This window comes from Pelodiscus sinensis, chromosome 11 (assembly GCF_049634645.1).
Source record: "Pelodiscus sinensis isolate JC-2024 chromosome 11, ASM4963464v1, whole genome shotgun sequence".
Lineage (NCBI taxonomy): Eukaryota > Metazoa > Chordata > Testudines > Trionychidae > Pelodiscus > Pelodiscus sinensis.
Genome location: NC_134721.1, coordinates 39,268,515 through 39,287,475, shown reverse-complemented (window position 1 = coordinate 39,287,475; position 18,961 = coordinate 39,268,515). Strand labels below are relative to the sequence as shown.

Genomic DNA, 18,961 nt, shown 5'->3' with positions numbered 1-18,961 from the left:
AAAAAGAAAAGTCCTGGAAACCAGAGTGAAAATCTGTTTAATTACAATGTTTTGAGAGGTTAAATTGATTTGGTGCATACAGATTTTGGAATTTTCATGTTTAACCAGGGATGGTATACTATTCCCCAGAGGTGATTTTTACCAAGGCAAAATCATGGCTTTTACTAATATGAGAAAAACTAGTTAGTCCGATTCAATACATTTTCTGTTATTTAAAACTGTTTTATCAATGCACATCATATTACACTGTTTAAATTACATATTCAAATTGTGGTCACATCAGGTAGTAGACTTGGAAATTAATTTAGGTTAGTAAAAATAAAAAATAAAAATGCAGTAAATGTAACGCTATATCATACTAAATGTTGGAATGACTATTAAGACTGCTGATTAATCACAGTTAATTAATGGGATCAACTAAAAATTAATTGGTATAAAAATTGATCACAATTAATTGCAGTTTTAATCACACTGTTAGACTACTAAGTGAAATTTATTAAATATGTTGATGTTTTTCTTTATTTTCAAATGTATTAATTTTAAGTGCAATACAAAATGCAAAGGGTACAGTATTCATTTCATGTTTTGATTACAAATATTTTCAATGTAAAATTTTAAATAAAAAAATTTTTATATTTTAGTTCTTCTCATACAAGTAATGTAGTGCAATCTCTCTAATGTGAAAGTGCCACTTACAAATGTATATGTTTTGTACATATCTGCACTAAAAAACAAAAACAATGTTAAACTTTTAGAGTTTACAAAACCACTCCATCCTACTTCTTATTTAGCTAGTCACTAAAACAAACAAGTTTGTTTACATTTGCAGGAGATAAGGCTGCCTTGTGTTTTAGAAAAATGTTACCTGAAAGTGAGAACAGGCATTTACATAACACTTTTGTAGCTGGTGTGGCAAGGTATTTATGCACCAGAAATGTTAAACATTCGTATGACAATTCACACTTCAGCCAGCATTCCAGAAGACATGCTTCCATGTTGATGATGACCATTATGTAAATAACGTGTCTGAGAAGTTTCAGGTAGCTTCCTGTGGCTTTGGAGGATGCTGGTCAGGGGCTGAAATCTCAATTCTGGTAGATATGCCCTGGCCTGGTTTGAGTCCAGAATTGCCCCTATAAATTCTAGGCTGTGAAAGTAGCTCTGATAAACAGGATCTGTGCTTCCACTTGGGATCTTGCCCTTGATTAGCCAGTTGTCTAAGTAAAAGAACACTTCCTCATGTCATCTGCATAGAAATGCTGCAACGACTATCATGCTTCTTGTGAAGACACAAGAATCTGAAGACAGAGCGACTGGCAGGACCATGAATTGCTAGTAGGTGTTGGTCACCACAACTCTCAGGTATTTCCCATGACATTAAGTGATCGCTGTGCAGAAGCATGTGTCCTACAAGTCGAAGGCACCATACCAGTACGATGGATCCAGTGACTGGATGACAGAAGTCAGGGAGACCATGTGGAAAAGGAAGTTACTCACCTTATACAATAACAACAGTTTTTTGAGATGTGTGTCCCCATGGGTGCTCCACTGTTGGTGCTAGGATCGTCCTGTGCTGCAGATCGAAGACTTTTTCTAGCAGAATCTAGTTGGGCTGTGCATGAACTAAAGTGGCACATGCCATTCATACCCTTGGAGCTCGCACACGTGGTCCAACTCCCCTTAGTTTCTTCATGAACACCCTCCTAGATGTGTCAAACTGAAGAGGGGAGGAGAGTGGGTAGTGGAGAACCCATGGGGACACACATCTCGAAGAACTGTCATTACTGTACAAGGTGAGTAACTTCCTTTCTTCTTCGAGTGATATTCCCATGGGTACTCCACTGTTGGTGACTACCTAGCAGTACCCAAAGATGGACGGTGGGCTTCTGCTAGGTTTTATATAGAGATGAAAGGACTGCACTGGCTACCGCGGAGTTGGTGTCTGCTTGTGTAGAAATTGTGTGGTGTTTCATTAAAGTATGGTTAGAGGACCAGGTAGCAGCACGACAGATACCTGTGAGGGAACGCCCTTCAGGAAAGTGGTTGATGCTGCCACCACTTGAGTAGAGTGCACCCTAAGAGACATAGGAAGAGGTGTGCCTCTGAGGGAGTAACAATGGAGAATGCAGGATGTTACCACTTTTAAGACATGGTGTGATGATGGTGGGATTCCCCTGGAACACTCTGCCAGTGAAACAAATAGCATCTGTGATTTTCGGAAGGGCTGTGTTAAGTAGATATAGAATGATAATGCCCTTCGGACTTCCAGAGTGTGTAGAATAGCCTCTTCTCGAGAAGCATGAAGCTTTGGGCAGAAGGCTGGAAGAATGATAGGCTTGTTGATTTGGAAATCAGAACAAACTTTAGGCAGGAAGGAAGGGTGGGGATCAGAGAACCACCTCGTCCTTGTGGAATATGGTTTAGAGAGAGGATGCTGCGAGAGCGGCAATGTCACTAACTCGCCTTGCCAAAGTAATTGCTGTTAGAAATTACAGTCTTTAGTTTTAACAGGTACATCAAGCATTTGGCTATGGGCTCGAAAAGCAATCTGGATAGCGCATTGACCGATAATTCCAAATACCACAGGAGAGGAATAGGTCTACACAGTGGATTCCGGTTATGTAGCCCTTTGAGGAATCTCTTAGAAACAGGTTGAGCAAACAAGGAGAAACTGTCAGTTGGAGGATGGAATGCGGAAAGCACAGCTAGGTGCACCCTAAGTGATGAAACTGATAGACCTTTCTGTTGCAGGAACATAATGTAGTCTAGGACCACGTAGAGGGGATGTGTTGAAGGAAGTGTTTGCAGGTGTTGTGCACTGCTCGAAGCTCCAGGAGACTGATGTGGTGCCTGGACTTGTGAGTGGACCATTCACCCTGAGTGAAGTGATGTTGGAAATGGCGCTCCAGCTGAGGGGCAACTCATCTGTGGTAATGTGGCTGGATGACTGTGTCTGATGAAATGGGACACCAGCATGGAGGTTCCTTGGATCAGTCCACCGTCATAATAACAAATGGCTGCTTGGGGGGAACCAAGATGTGTTTGTGCACATGGTATTTGTACAGCATGTAGACCAAGGCAGCCAGTTCTGAAGGCACCAGAAGTGCAGGTGCGAATGTCAGACAATTTATGTTGTAGGAGTCATGTGTCCCATAAGCCGAAGGCAAGTAAATATTGGGACTGTGGGGCTCATCACCATAGTTGAAGTCATGGTTTTTATTGCTTTGAAACATCGGTTTGGCAGGTACGCTCGTGCTGTGGTAGAATTGAGATGCACTCCTATGAATTTTAGGGATAGACAGGCAGAGGGTAGACTTCTTTTTGTTGATAATAAGGCTGAGAGATTAAAAAAAAAAAAAAAAAACCTTGGTCAAGAGGAGCATATCTTGTGGCCTGCTGTGAAGGGCCGCAAACGAGGCGATCATCTAGGTATGGAAATAACATGATGCCTTTGTGACAAAGGTATGCTCCTGCTACAGCCAAAGTCTTGGAGAAGACTCTGGGGGCAGACAAAAGTCTGAAAGGCAGAACTCTGTATTGGAAATGGTCTGAAGCCAGTGTAAAGCAGAGGAAACCAGGTGTATGGTGCTCTGGGTGTATGGTTATGTGAAAATACACATCTTGCAGATCGAGGGCTACAGACCAGTTTCCCTCGTCCAGTGTTGGGATAATTGCCACAAGTGTGGCCATCTTGAATCATTGTTTGCGGAGGTATTTATTTAAATGGTGGAGGTCAAGAATGGGTCTCCAGCCATCCATTCTTTTTTCCATGAGGAAGTAAATTGAGTAAAATCCCCTGCCCTGTTATTGCTTGGATACCTATTCTATAGCTCCTGTGTGTAGGAGGTGATGCACCTCTTGAAGAAGCACCATTTTGTGAGAGGGGTCCCTGAAGAAGGATAGGGAGGGTGGGAAGAACTGAAATAAGGGGAATGGAATGTCTGCACTTGATCTCTAGGACCCAGCAGTCAGTGGTAATTGCTACCCACTGGTTATAAAAAGGGCGCAAATGGTGGTGGAGTATGGCATATTTGGAACAAAATACAGGACTATGTAGCACTTTAAAGACTAACAAGATGGTATATTAGATGATGAGCTTTCGTGGGCCAGACCCACTTCCTCAGATCAAATAGTGGAAGAAAATAGTCACAACCATATATACCAAAGGATGAACTCTAATTCCAATGCTTCTCTGTATATCTGGCTAGTAGAATTAGTTTGTGACAAGACAGCCACTTGAAGATCTTTTAAACCATGATTAGGAAGACTGAAATGTTCCCCAACAGGTTTCTGTATGTTATCTTTATGTGTATCTGATTTGTGTCCATTGATTCTTTCCCGCAGAGATTGTCCAGTTTGTCCAATATATATAGCAGTAGGGCATTGCTGGCATTTGACAGCATAGATCAAATTACTGGATGTGCAGTCAAATGACGTTTTGATTTGGTAGCTTATGTTGTTGGCTCCAGTGATGAATTCACTAGAATAGATATGTGGGTAGAGTAGGCATTGCGTTTGGTTGCAGGGCTGTGTTTCTGGCTGCTTATGATGTGTTTGTGTGGCATGGTTACCAGAAAGAATTCGTTTCAGGGTGGGAGGTTGTCTGTAGGCAAGAATAGGCTTTTCTCCCAAAGCCTCTGAGAGTGAGGGATCATTTTCCCAGATGGGTTACAGATTGTATATAACGCACTGAAGGGGTCTGAGTTGTGGACTATAAGTAATAACAAGAGGAGTGCTGTTATTTTCTCCTTTGGTTCTGTCTTAAAGTAGTTCATGTCTGGGTATTTTTTTGGCTCTGTCCATTTGTTTTTTCACTTCTCCAGGTGGGTATTTCAGTTTTAGGAATACTCTATAAAGATCCTGTATGTGATTGTCTCTGTCTGTGGGATCAGAGCAAATCCGGTTGTATCTTAGGGTTGAACTCCAGTCATCTGAAGAAGTGGACTGTGCCCATAAAAGCTCATGATACCATCTACATGTTTTGTTAGTCTGTAAAGTGCTATCAGATGAACTGTTGTTTTTTTCTGTACAGACTAACTCGGCTACCCTCTGAACCTTTTAAATAAATCCTGGAATTGCTTTAGGTCATCAGCTGATGACAGGTCATCCGGGGATAACCGCTTCATCTGGTGATGAAGAGAATTTGTCAGCTGGTGATATATCAGGTTGGTCAGCATCAGGGTCAATCAATCATCTGTCCCTCCTCTGTACCCAGATCCACCACTGGGGAAGGAGAGGTGTAAGAACACAATGGAGGGTATTGACCTATGGGCCAGTGTTGATGGTGCCATAGACCAGTGCCGTATAGGTGCCCAGTGACAGTATGGAGACCAGCAAAATGCATAGTGCGGGTGATAGGATCAGTCAGGTTACCACGGAGAATGGCGAGAGTAGTGTGGTTGATGTCTATCATAGGATGAATGAGCTCTGGTTGGAGAAGAGTGTTGGGATGAGAATGCACTTCGATGATCCCCTTCGTAGTCACTATAGTATGACAGTACTGGCGACTGTGGTGGAGGAGGAAAAGCATGAACTGAGAAGGAGGATCAAGATCAGTGCCTCAAGGAGGAAGTGTATGGAGATCTAGGTCTTGATTCCGTATGTGACACTGATGCCTTGTATTCTTGCGTGTGAGCGGAAGGACAATGATGGCTCAACATAGGTTCCTGCGGGGCAAGTGGAGGGGACATTGGTGCTAATGCTGATGGTACCAAATCCAGACTCAGCGTGCATGGTATGGATTTGACGAATTAAGACTTAGCCTTCATCGGCACTGAAGTCTTGGTCTGCCCCGGAGTGCCAAAGTTTTATCTCGTTCCCTGGCACCAGGTCTCTTCAGTGCGGCAGTTTGCTCAGACTGTGATTTCAGGTTTGTCACTGATGCAGCACGGGGGCATGCAGTACCCAAGGTGCCTGGCTTGTATCCCATACTAATCCTTGGCAATAGGGAGCAGGCTGGATAGTCCCTTTTTTTAGTTGAGAGTCTGACAGGGCATGGTCACAGACGACCCCTTGGGGGTGCCTCCTGGGGAGCTGACATGGCCACTGCCACTCACTTTTCCGGTCTCCGGGGTTCCTCACCACCAGGTCCTGCTGTGCCAGTTCCAAGCTGAGGTCCCTGCCCCCATGAGAAGCAGTACAGACACTGAACCTCTTCAGGTCCAAGGTGAGTGCAGCTTAGGGCCCAGCCTCCTCAGAAAGCACTCTCCAGATGGGATCAAACCCCAAGGAATTAGGTAAGCCACCTTTAACAATGAAAGAGGGAATGTGCACACTAGTTATGCCCCCCCCAGGTAACAATTAGTTACACTAGGTTTGATAGAAAATAAAAATGATTTTATAAAGTGGAAGCAGTAGGATTGAAGTAATAATAAGTGAGAAAAGGCAGAGCAAACGAAGTTACAAATCAAAAGAAACCAAAATGCTTGGCTAATTCTACACCGAAACCTCAGTACAAACTCTTTAAACTCATCCTAAAACCTTTTTTCCAGCTGCCACTCCAAACCAGGGTTCTCTTCCCTACCCTGGGGTCTTCACTTCCTTCTTTCAGGTGCAGCCCAGCCAAAAGTCCTCTGCTTTCCTATTTTTTTTTAAAGAATTGAGGCCACTCCCCACCAACCACTGCTCAGGCTGAAGGACAAAAGAGTTTAACAGTTGAGGGTAACACCCTCCATGTCACTCATTCACACATTTGAAACCTACAAAGTATTCCCCACTCCATGTGTCTAATTTTACACCCAAAAATGATACATACACCAAAGAAAGATAAACAGAACCAGGAGATCATGACATGAAGATTGATGAGTTACACAAAATAATTTGCTCAAAACACCTTTGAGTTATGTATATTCATGTCCATAAGTCTATTTCATAAAACATGGGGGGGAGGCGGTCTGTCACAGAGGTCTTAAGTGAGAAAGAGCTTGAGGTTTTCTTCTCCTTAGTGGCAGACTAAGGCTAATTAGTGTCAGTGAGGAGGGCTTTAAACTAGGTACGACAGGGACAGGTGACCAAAGCTCACGGGTAAGTGAAGAAAATGAAGACCTGGAAGATGGGTCGGAAATGGGACGGAGTATGGGCTATAATAGCTGGGAGAAAGGAGGGACAAGACAGAACTGGGAGGCAATATCAAATCAATATCTTAGATGCCTATATACAAATGCAAGAAGAATGGGTACTAAGCAGGAAGAACTGGAAGTGCTAATAAATAAATGCAACTATGACATCATTGACATCACAGAGACTTGGTGCGATAATACACACGATTGGAATATTGGTATAGAAAGGTACAGCTTACTCAAGAAGGACAGGCAGGAAAAAAAAGGCAGGAGGTGTTGCCTTATATATTAAAAATGTACACACTTGGACTGAAGTGGAGATGTACATAGGAGACAGAAGTGTTGAGAGTCTCTGGGTTAGGCTAAAAGGGGTAAAAAACAAGGGTGATGTCATGCTAGGGGTCTACTATAGCCTCCTACCCAGGCAGAAGAGGTGGATGAGGCTTTTTTTAAACAACTAACAAAATCATCCAAAGCTCAGGATTTGGTGGTGATGGGGGACTTCAACTATCCAGATATATGTTGGGAAACTAACACAGCAGGACACAGACTATCCAATAAGTTCTTGGACTGCACTGAAGACGTTTTCTTTCAGAAGGTTGAAAAAGCTACTGCGGGGGAAGCTGTTCTACATTTCATTTTAACAAATAGGGAGGAACTGCTTGAGAATTTGAAACTGGAAGGCAGCTTGGGTGAAAGTGATCATTAAAACATAAGAGTTCATGATTCTAACGAATGATAGAAGGTAGAATGGCAAATTAGAGACAATAGATTTCAGGAAGAAGGATTTTGGTAAGCTCAGAGAGCTGGTAGGTAAGGTCCCATGGAAAGCAAGACTGAGGGGAAAAACAATTGAAGAAAGTTGGCAGTTTTTCAAAGGGACATTATTAAGGCTCCAAAAACAAGCTATTCCGTTGTGTAGGAAAGATAGAAAATATGGCAAAAGACCGCCTTGGATCAACCAGGAGATCTTGCATGATCCAAAAATAAAAAAGGAATCATATAAAAAATGGAAACTAGGACAAATTAGAAAGGATGAATATAGGCAAAGAATACAAAAATGCAGGGGCAAGATTAGAAAGGCAAAGGCACAAATGAGCTCAAACTAGCTACAGGCATAAAGGGAAACAAAAAGACATTCGTTAAATATATTAGAAGCAAGAGGAAGACCAAGGACAGGGTAGGCCCATTGATCAGGGAGAAGGGAGAAACAGTAACAGGAAACTTGGAAATGACAGAGATGCTTAATAACTTTTTTGTTTCTGTCTTCACCGAGAAGTCTGATGAAGGAATGCCTAACATAGTGCTCTGTCTAGACTACAGGGTTTTTTCCAAAAAAGTGGCCTTTTTTGGAAAAAACTTCCCTTGAGTCTAGACTGCTGCCGCGTTCTTTCGAAAGTAAATTGAAAGAATGCAACAGTTTTTTCGATTGCGGAAAACCTCATTTTACAAAGAAGAACACCTTTTTTCAAAAGAGCACTTTCAAAAAGAGGCACTATGTAATGCAAACTGTGCTTTTTCAAAAGACAGCATCCAGACTGCCTGGGTGCTCTCTTTTGAAAAAGCGGCTTGCTTTTTCGAAAGTACTGGTTGTAGTCTAAACGCTGTTTTTCGAAAGAAGCTTGCAGTCTAGACATAGCCAGTGAATGCTAGTGGGAAGGGGTTAGGTTTAGAAAATAAAATAAAAAAAGAACAAGTTAAAAATCACTTAGAAAAGTTAGATGTCTGCAAGTCACCAGGGCCTGATGAAATGCATCCTAGAATACTCAAGGAGCTGATAAAGGAGATATCTGAGCCTTTAGTTATCATCTTGGGAAAATCATGGAAGACTGGAGAGATTCCAGAAGACTGGAAAAGGGCAAATATAGTGCCCATCTATAAAAAGGGAAATAAAAACAACCCAGGAAACTACAGACCAGACAGTTTAACTTCTGTGCCAGGAAAGGTAATGGAGCAAGTAATTAAGGAAATCATCTGTAAATACTTGGAAGATAATACGGTGATAGGGAACAGCCAGCATGGATTTGTAAAGAACAAATCATGTCAAACCAATCTGATAACTTTCTTTGATAGGATAACGAGTCTTGTGGATAAGGGAGAAGTGGTGGACGTGGTATACCTAGACTTTAGTAAGGCATTTGATACGGTCTCACATGATATTCTTATCAATAAACTAGGCAAATACAATTTAGATGGGGCTACTATAAGGTGGGTGCATAACTGGCTGGATAACTGTACTCAGAGAGTAGTTATTAACGGTTCACAATCCTGCTGGAAAGGTATAACTAGTAGGGTTCCGCAGGGGTCTGTTTTGGAACCGGTTCTGTTCAATAGATTCATTAACGATTTAGATATCGACATAGAGAGTACGTTTATTAAGATTGCAGAAGATACCAAGCTGGGAGGGGTTGCAACTGCTTTGGAGGATAGGTCATAATTCAAAATGATCTGGACAAATTGGAGAAATGGTCTGAGGTAAATAGGAGGAAGTTTAATAAGGTCAAATGCAAAGTACTTCACTTAGGAAGAAACAGTCAATTTCACACATACAGAATGGGAAGCGACTGTGTAAGAAGGAGCACGGCAGAAAGGGATCTAGGGATTATAGTGGAACACAAGCTAAATATGAGTCAACAGTGTGATGCTGTTGCAAAAAAAGCAAACATGATTCTAGGATGCATTAACAGGTGTGTTGTGAGCAAGATACAAGAATACATTCTTCCACTCTACTATGCGCTGATTAGGCAGGCCTCAGCTGGAGTCCAGTTCTGGGCACCGCATTTCAAGAAAGCTGTGGAGAAACTGAAGAAGGTCCAGAGAAGAGCAACAAGAATGATTAAAGGTCTAGAGAACATGACCTATGAAAAAAGACTGAAAGAACTGGGCTTGTTTAGTTTGGAAAAGAGAAGATTGAGAGGGGACATGATAGCGGTTTTCAGGTATTTAAAAGGGTGTCACAAGGAGGAGGGAGAAAAATTGTTCTTCCTGGCCTCTGAGGATAGAACAAGAAGTAATGGGCTTAAACTGCAGCAAGGGAGGTTTAGATTGGACATTAGGAAAAAGTTCCCAACTGTCAGGGTAGTTAAACACTGGATTAAATTGCCTAGGGAGGTTGTGGAATCTCCATCTCTGGAGATATTTAAGAGTAGGTTAGATAAATGTCTATCAGGGATGGTCTAGACAGTACTGGGTCCTGCCATGAGGGCAGGGGACTGGACTCAATGACCTCTTCAGGTCCCTTCCAGTCCTAGCATTCTATGATTCTATCCCTATTTGCCTGCGGCTCAAGTGCTTTGTCAAATAGCAGTATGAGTAGCCTCAGCCCCCTGTCTTTGCGAGCTCTGGCTGTAAGACTATGTACACACTTCTAGGGGATGTATGCCTGCCCCAAGCAATGAATACAAGACCCATGGCCATCTGAAGTGGGCACTGTATCGCAGCACTTCTCATATTTTTTTAAAACTAGGGGAGCCTGGCATTTTGCTGATCCCCTGCTCCCCCGCCCCATGTTAAGGTGGGTCTCTCTCTCTTTCTCTGCCTCTCTTCCTCCTCCTCTCCTGCCCCCCCCCCACCCCGCTCTTATTTTCTGATTTGAGAATAACCAATTTATCCTGTTTCTCTTCTCTCTCTCTCTCTCTCTCTCTCTCTCTCTCTCTCTTTTTTTTTTTAAATGAAGAGGAGGCCTTAGGGTCAAGGCTGGCAGTGTGCTGTCCCTTAGGAGCTGTGCCTTAACTATTTACAACAGTTATGAAGAAAAAAATGTTTTTTTAACTAATGATTACTAACTATAAAAATAACAAAGAACTAACCATTTTAACTAATTACAACTCAATTCCTATCTTCAGAGAACTAAAGAGGAGGAGAGGGATAGAGCTCCGTCTGTGATGGAGGGCAGTCAAAAAGGGATTGAGGGGAGTTGGGCCACATGCATGAGCTCCAATGGTGCAAATGGCACTCTCATGCATGCGCGACCCAATTAGACACAGCTAGAAAAAGAATCTGATCTGCGGTGTGGGACGAGCCCAACACCAACAGTGGAGCACCTATGGGGACATCATTCAAAGAAGAACTTTTGTTTCTCACACGTCCAGAATGGGCCTGAGACGATCCTTGGCCTTTTGCATTAGAAAATACCAAAAGTAAAAACCCTTGCCCCGTGCTCCTGAGGAACCTCCTCTACTAGAAATAGGAGCCATTGCACTTCCAGCATAAAGAAGTTAAACTAGTATGGATTGGATAAATGGACTGAAAGGTGGCTAAAAAGATGGCTAACTAGTCAGGTTCAACAGATAGTGATCAATGATGTGATGTCTGGTTGGTGGTCAGTATCAAGCAGAGTGCCCCAAGAGTTGGTTCTTGCACTGGTTTCGTTCAACATCATTATTAGTGACCTGGATGAGGGGATGGATTGCACCCTCTGAAAGTTTGCAGATGTTACTAAACTAGGGGGAGAGGTAGGCACATTGGAAGGTAGGGATAAGGTCCAGAGAGATCTGAGCCAAAAGAAATGTGATGAGGTCCAACTGAATGGAAGACTCCCAAGCACTGCTATAAGCTGGGGACTGACTCGCTAAACAGCAGTTCAGAAGAACAGGACCTAGGGATTACAGTGTATGAGAAGCTGGATATGAGTCAATATTGTGCCCTTTTAGCCAAGAAGGCTAACGGCATATTGGGGTCCATCTGTAGTAGTATTGCCAGCAGGTCTAGGGAAGTGATTACTCCTGTTTATTTGGCACTGGTGAGTCCACATTTGGAGTACTGCATCCAATTCTGGGGCCCCCATTACAGAAAGGATGTGGAGGCATTGGAGAAAGTCCACTAAAGTGCAACAAAAAAGATTAAGGGACTAAACCACATGATTTATGAGGCAAGGATGAGGGATTTGGGCTTATTTAGTCTATAGAAGAGAACAGTGAGGAGGGATTTTATAGCAGCCTTCTACTCTATAATGGAGATTGCCTATCTCCTAGAACTGGAAGGGACTTGCAAGGTCATCGAGTCCAGTCCCCTGCCTTCACAGCAGGACCAAGTACCATCCCAAGTACCATAGTACTCTATGAAAGGGGGTTTTTCCAAGAGGATGGTGAGAAGCTGTTCTCAGCAGTGACAGATGACAGAACAATAAGCAATGGTATCATTTTTTCGGTGGGGGAGATTTAGGGCCTATTTCACAAGGAGGGTGGTGAAGCACTGGAATGGGTTCCCTGGAGAGGTGGTGGAATCTCCATCTCTGGATGTTTTTAAGTCATGACATGAGGATGCCCTGACTCAGATGACTGAGTTGGGATTGGTCCTACCTGTAGCAGGGGTTTGGATTTGATGACCTTCTGATGCCTCTTCCAACCCTATGATTCTATGAAGATGAAGGGTTGCTTGCAATACATCCAATGCAAATACCACAGATGTTGTTCTGGCTCTGGGATGTTAGGTTGGACCCTGGACTTGGTTGTAAGCCCAAGGTGTCCAAAATGGCCTTTGCAGTGGGTTCCATAGATGTGGCTACTGTCTTGATGGGGGCTGCCGATGGCAATGAAATCTCAACCTCGAGCAGCAGGAATCAGTATCAGAATCTGAAGTCTCTGAGGCCAAGGACCACAGCAGGGTGGTGTAGTGCTGGCCAGTGCCAAACCCAAAGATCAATAACCTGAAGATCATCATAGTAGGGAGAAGGGCTTGCCACAAGATGGAACCAGTGGTCTAGCCATCACTGTTGCATCTTCTCGAAAGGCCTGGTGCCATAATCTGGATCAGGTCCCAAGCTGCTTCAGAGAGTGGAGAGGGGAGATGAATAGTAGAAGGGAATGCCCTGGACATGTTTGTCCAGGAAACAGTGTTGTTCAGACTTGACTGAACCCCTTGTAGGGCCGAAGTCAATGCTTCCACCTGCTGCAGATGCTGCTGCCTTTCTGTGGCAGACTGCTTCTTTTGCAGACTGGAGGATCTCTGCACCTCTTCTGGGACACCAGAGACTCCGATTTGCGCCTACCCCCTTTGTGCTCAGAGCTGTGCTGGTGTTAATCCTTACGAGGTGCTAAATCACGCATTGATCTCACCCATGCACTATGTGCTAAGAAAGAGGTGTTGCACATCATGTCTGCTGGCCCAGGTCAGACTGGGAGCAAAGAGCTGCCTCCATAAGTAGGACCCTTAGCCTCTGTTCACGATTCTTAAGTATGACAAGCCAAAAACTTTTACGGATGTGGCAGTTTTCTTTCTGGTGCTTCTCACCAAGTCACTTCAGGCACTCAGTGTGGAGGTCATTTTTTGGCAGGCCTGAGCTTTAAACCCCATGGACCAAAGCATGAGGAGAGAAGAAAAAAGAGGGATACCCCCTAACTCAGGAGTGGCAAACCTAAGGCCCAGGGACTGGATGCAGCCTCTGGCTTGCCTAGATCCTGCCCCTGAGTTTCGGAGTCCCTTCCTCCCCCAGCAATGGAGCATCTGTGCTGGAACTCCAGCCTCCCCACCATGGAGATAAAATCTACTAGCCTGGGCTCCAGTGTGCAAAGGAAATGTGGGAAGTGTCTGTCTCATTTTCAGCTGAGGTGCATGCCAGTTAGGATTTTTTTTTGTGCTTCTTATCCCAATTTAACCACAATTAACACTAACAACTATTTACACAATAAATACTGCTAATGGTGCTTGCGGGAGCAAGAGTAAAATGTTGCAGCTGCTGTCACCAAGTGGTAAAAAGGAACTGGGGGGTTGGCAGGTCAGCAGGGCTACATATTAGACAGCACAATGGTGTTTCTGGGGGCATCTAGACCAGCTGTGGCCAATCCGCATGCAGCTCTTGCCCCCCAAAACTGCAGCTCGCAAAGCCACTCCTGCGCCCCCCCCACCAGCTCCCCCTCGTCCCCCAGCTTTCTTGTGCTTACCGGGTCGGAGCTGCGGGGTTTTAAAAAAATGGTGCCCAATATGGCAGCCGTCTTAAAGGGGCAGCCTCCTTTTAAAAAAAAATTTTAAATTTTTTTTTTGTTTGTTTTTGCTCAACAATTCTCATTTTTTCCGCCACTGTTCTGGCTCTCTTTGTTAAATGGGTTGGCCACCCCTGATCTAGACTGACGCAACAGATGCTGCTAAGAAAAAAATCTTCCAGCTCCTGTGCGCACACATGTCTGATTGGAATGCACATGAACAAGCAAAGAAATGTATTTTCTCCCTATCTATGCCAAAATTTTATGTTGGTTTGTTTTTTATTTCAGTTATATAACAATAAAACCACTACATTTGAAAGCTGCACTTTCACAATAAAGAGACTAAACAAAGTACTTGTATGAGGTGAATTGCAAAATACTATATCTTACCTTTAAAGTGTAAATATCTGTAATAAAAACATTATGAAGTGAACACTAAACACTTTGCTTTCTGTATTGTATCTGAAATCAATATTTGAAAATGCTGAAGAGAATCCAAAAATATTCAATACATTACAATTGGTATTTTATGTTTTAACAGTGTGATTAAAACTGTGATTAATCATGATTATTTTTGAGTTAATTGCATGAGTTAACTGAAATTAATCAACAGCCCCAAAAAACAGTCTTAAAAGCTAGACAAAATTTGTCTCAAAACTATCACAATGAATTGCACAAATTAACTGCTTATTCCATAAAGTCTCAGAGGACTAGCCGTGCTACTCTGTGTCTGCAAAAATAACAAGGAGTCATGTGGCACCATAGAAACGATTAGCTTTATTAAGGCATAAGCTTTCATGGGTAAAATCTACTTCTCTAGATGAATATTTATGCCATAGATAAATGTTTGTTTTAAATTTACTCTCTTTCTCCATCTTTGAGCATTCCTCAACGTATGAAAACTTCAGTTTTCCTTTTCAAAAATTAACAATGAGTAATCCTGTGACTCTTTAGAAATAAAACATTTATTTACCTCTGTTGTTCTTCGAGACGTGTTGCTCAACTCCATTCCAATTAGGTGTGTGCGTGCTGCGTTCACAGATTCCAGAGCTTTTTTCCCTTAGCAGTACCCATTTGGCCTGCCAGGGAGCCCCCTGGAGTGGTGCTGCTATATTGGCACATATAACCTCTGCTGGTCCCCTCAGTTCCTTCTTACTGGAATCATCAGACAAAGGGGAGGTGGGTGGGAGTTGGAATTGACATGAGCAACACATCTTGAAGAATAATAGTTACAGAGGTAAATAACCATTTTTTCTTCGAGTGCTTGCTCATATCTATTCCAATTAGATGATTCCCTAGCAGTTTCCTAGGAGGCAGGGTCAGAGTTTATCGACATCTAATTCAAAATGGGACTGCAGCACACCCCTCTCAGTGGCCACATCTTCCCTGGCCTTCTAAGCAATTACATAGTGACTGGAAAATATGTGAACAGAGGACCATGTAGCTGCTCTACGAATGTCAAGAATGGGCACCTGTGCAACAAATGCCATGAATGACAACTGCGCCCCTGTGGAATGGGCCGTAAGAGGGGGATCTTGTCTACTATCAAGATCACAGAAGGTTCCAATGCAGGAATTGATCCAAGAGGATAAGCACTGAGCTGATTCTGGTGAACCCTTCATCCTCTCTGCTATGGCAATAAAGAATTGTGAGGATCTACGGAAATCTCTTGTCCTTTCTATATAAAATAGTAGTGTTTGTCTAATGTCTAGAGAGTGTAGAGCCTGCTCTGTAAGCGTATAGTGAGGTTTTGGGAAGAAAAACAGTAGGTAAAGATCTTGGGACATATGGAAATGTGAGACTACCTTAGGGAGGAATGCAGGGTGGCATCGCAGCCTAACACTGTCCTTAAAGAAAACGGTGTAAGGGGGCTCCGATGTGAGGGCCCTCAACTCAGATACTCTCCTGGCTGAAGTGGGGTTGAGTGTGGCTTTCCCCTCATTTATGAGGAGGCCTAAGCTGGAGAACAGTCTCCTTGTCAGGGCTACATGGTCTAATATTTGTTCTTGGAACAACCTCCTTATCAGCCATCATCCAGGTATAGTAAAACCTGAACCCTGTGCTTCCTCAGAAAGGCCGTTACTGCTGTTATGAATTTGGTGAAGACCCTCAGGGATGTGGAGAGGCCGAACAGTAGGATTGCAAACTAGAAGGGATACTGACCAACTGTGAATCTCAAAAATCTCCTGTGAGCAGGGATCACTGAGATGTGAAAGTATGCATCCTTCAGGTCGAGGGCAGCATACCAGTCTCCTTTCTGAAGGGAAGAGATGATAGGCGCTAAAGTGACCATCCAGAATTTTGCCTTTTTTACAAACGAGTTTAGGTTCCTGAGGTCTAGAATGGGACATAGTCTCCCTTTGGACTTGGAGATAAGGAAATAGCAGGAGTAAAATCCCCTCCCCCTGAACTCCTCTGGAACATGTTCGACTGCCCCCAGATACAGTCACAAGGATGCTTCCTGTTTCAGCAGATGCTTGTGAAGGGGTCCCTGAAAAGGGACAGGGAAGGGGAGTGGGAGGGAAAAGAAGGGAATGACATGACCCCTTCCTACTAGGTCTAGAATCCACTGGTTGGAAGTAATGCAAGATGAGGCCTGGTAGAAAAGGGAAAATGAGCAACCAAAAGGGAGCGACGGGGTGGAGACTGAAATACTGTCCTTGAGCATACCCTCATTTTGCAAACAGGCACTCCTCGTCATCACTACCCCTGTGGCTATTGTACGGGCCACTGAGTCTGCAGCATCCAATACCATTTGCAGTGCTTTACGTGCCATTGTCCTATCCTCCTCTGTTAGTGCACCATATTCCTCTTGAGTCTTGGAGGAGACGATCCTTAAATTTATCCATAGTGTTGCAGGTGTACCTACATAGCATCGCCTGCTGATTGGCGATGCGGGGTTGCAGGGCACCCATGGCATAGGCCTTTTACCCCAGCAAATCAAGCTTTCTGGGCTTCTTAGACTTGGGCATGGACCCCGGTGCTTCTTGGCACTCTTTCTGCCCCCAGCCTGCACTACCAATGAACTCGGAAAAGGGTGTATGAAGAGGTGCCCATGCCCCACTTAGGGGATGAAGTAGCACCTCTCAACCCCCTTCTAAATGGGGGAATAGCGGCAAGGGTCTGCCATAAGGTTTATTAAGTGGTAGTGCCACCCTACCCGAGGTGCTTGCCGTGAGGATGTCCACCATTGGATCGAACTCCACCCAGACCTCCTCTATCTGCACGCTCCAAGTTGGCCACCAGCCTTCTAAGTAGGTCTTGGTGAGCCCTGGTGTCCATAGACGGAAGCAGCGGGGCAGGATCCCTCATCACGCGAGAAGGACGATGACTCTCTAATCCCCCGTGTTTCCTCTGACCATTCTTCCAGCTGTTTGTGGGGTATAGCAGAAGGGGCATCCTGGCCTCCCACAGACATTGCTGTCAAAAGCAGGGGGCCCTCCCCATCCACTTAAGGTCTTGCCATACCCTTACATCAGGACTGAGCTGACTCTGAAACAGGGGATCTCGGGAGAGGGGTAATTGAGGGGGCACTTCCCGTGAATGATGCCACCAACACCGATCTGGAAAGTGGTAGGCCCTGGGCCTGATGTTAGCCCCAAGGGGTCAAGAATAGCCATTGAGGCTACAGCTGCCACCAGGGTGGCCAAGTCTGGCTCACCGGTGGGCTTTGGTGCCACGGCCTATGTCTGGAGCAGGAACAGTGCCAAGATTTGGACCTTATAGGAACACACCGCCTTAGAATACACCGACTCCGCTTCCAAGTCCGAAGAATATTTGAACACCGACCACAGCAATGCCAGTGATCTATGTGAGCGTCAGTGATGCGCCATGGCCACAGGCTTCCCCCTGTGCACCGGGCCTGATGCCAGTGGTAGCACCATCTGTGCCGTAGTCATGGTAGGAAGTGACTGGTCCAGAGGCACTAACTGATAAGTGCTGAGGGGACACTAAGGGTACGTCTAAACTACATGGCTCCGTCGACGGAGCCATGTAGATTTGTTGTTTTGGCAAAGTCAAATGAAGCCGCGATTTAAATAATCGCGGCTTCATTTAAATTTACATGGCTGCCGCGCTGAGCCGACAAACAGCTGGTCAGCTGTTTGTCCGCTCAGCGCGCTAGTCTGGACGCTCCCCTGCCGACATCAAAGCCCTTTGTCGGCAGCCCCGGTAAACCTCATCCCACGAGGAATAACGGGGCAGCCGACAAAGGGCTTTGATGTCGGCAGGGGAGCGTCCAGACTAGCGCACTGAGCGGACAAACAGCTGATCAGCTGTTTGTCGGCTCAGCGTGGCAGCCATGTAAATTTAAATGAAGCCACGATCATTTAAATCGCGGCTTCATTTGACTTTGCCTATGTGTCTAATCTACATGCCTCTGACGACAGAGGCATGTAGTCTAGACACAGCCTAAGTCAGTACCAGCGGCCCAGACTGAAACCCGACACCTTGCACCCCTCATGCTGCCCCAGACCCCGGTGCTCATTGGACTGGTGCCATTCGGTGTTGTGGTGCCAGAGTTCCCGATGCCGAGGGGGCAGGCCTGGGTGCTGGCAACAGTCCCTATAAGTGTCCTGGTGCTAGAAACATCACCAGGCCCAAATGGGGCTTGTGGCACCTTCAGCAATGCCAGGGTCGGTGCCCAGGGTTTAGGTTGGGCCTCCAGACGTGATGCCGAGATCTTGGTGCACAGGGAAGAAGTCTGCTCAATGAGCTCCTGAGGTGCTTCAAATGTCTCGGAGGTTGATGGTTGCCAGACTTCTTCAATTACCACCTCCAGCACCAGATTCTCCCTCTGCATTGAAGTCTGCCAGCGCCTTTGCAGGTCTCAGAGCCTCACAGTGCATCATTTAAGCTGGGTACCCCTCCCTCAGGCGCACTTTGTGGCTGCACCTCTCCGGAGATCTCCTCCTGTGATCTCTCTCCCTCCTCAGTACCGGGGAATGAGAGAGGTACCTCGAGGATTTCGATGAGGAAGTGGCC

The 18,961-nt window shown here is 44.7% G+C and overlaps 2 protein-coding genes across 9 annotated transcripts in view; one reads left to right on the top strand and one right to left on the bottom strand.

The window, feature by feature from the left end:
* The window catches only part of CENPP (centromere protein P), a 296,833-nt gene that overhangs the window by 172,440 nt on the left and 105,432 nt on the right, over window positions 1–18,961 (bottom strand). The window lies entirely within an intron of this gene.
* The window catches only part of OMD (osteomodulin), a 31,921-nt gene that overhangs the window by 4,707 nt on the left and 8,253 nt on the right, over window positions 1–18,961 (top strand). The gene's annotated exons all lie outside the window — the stretch shown is intronic.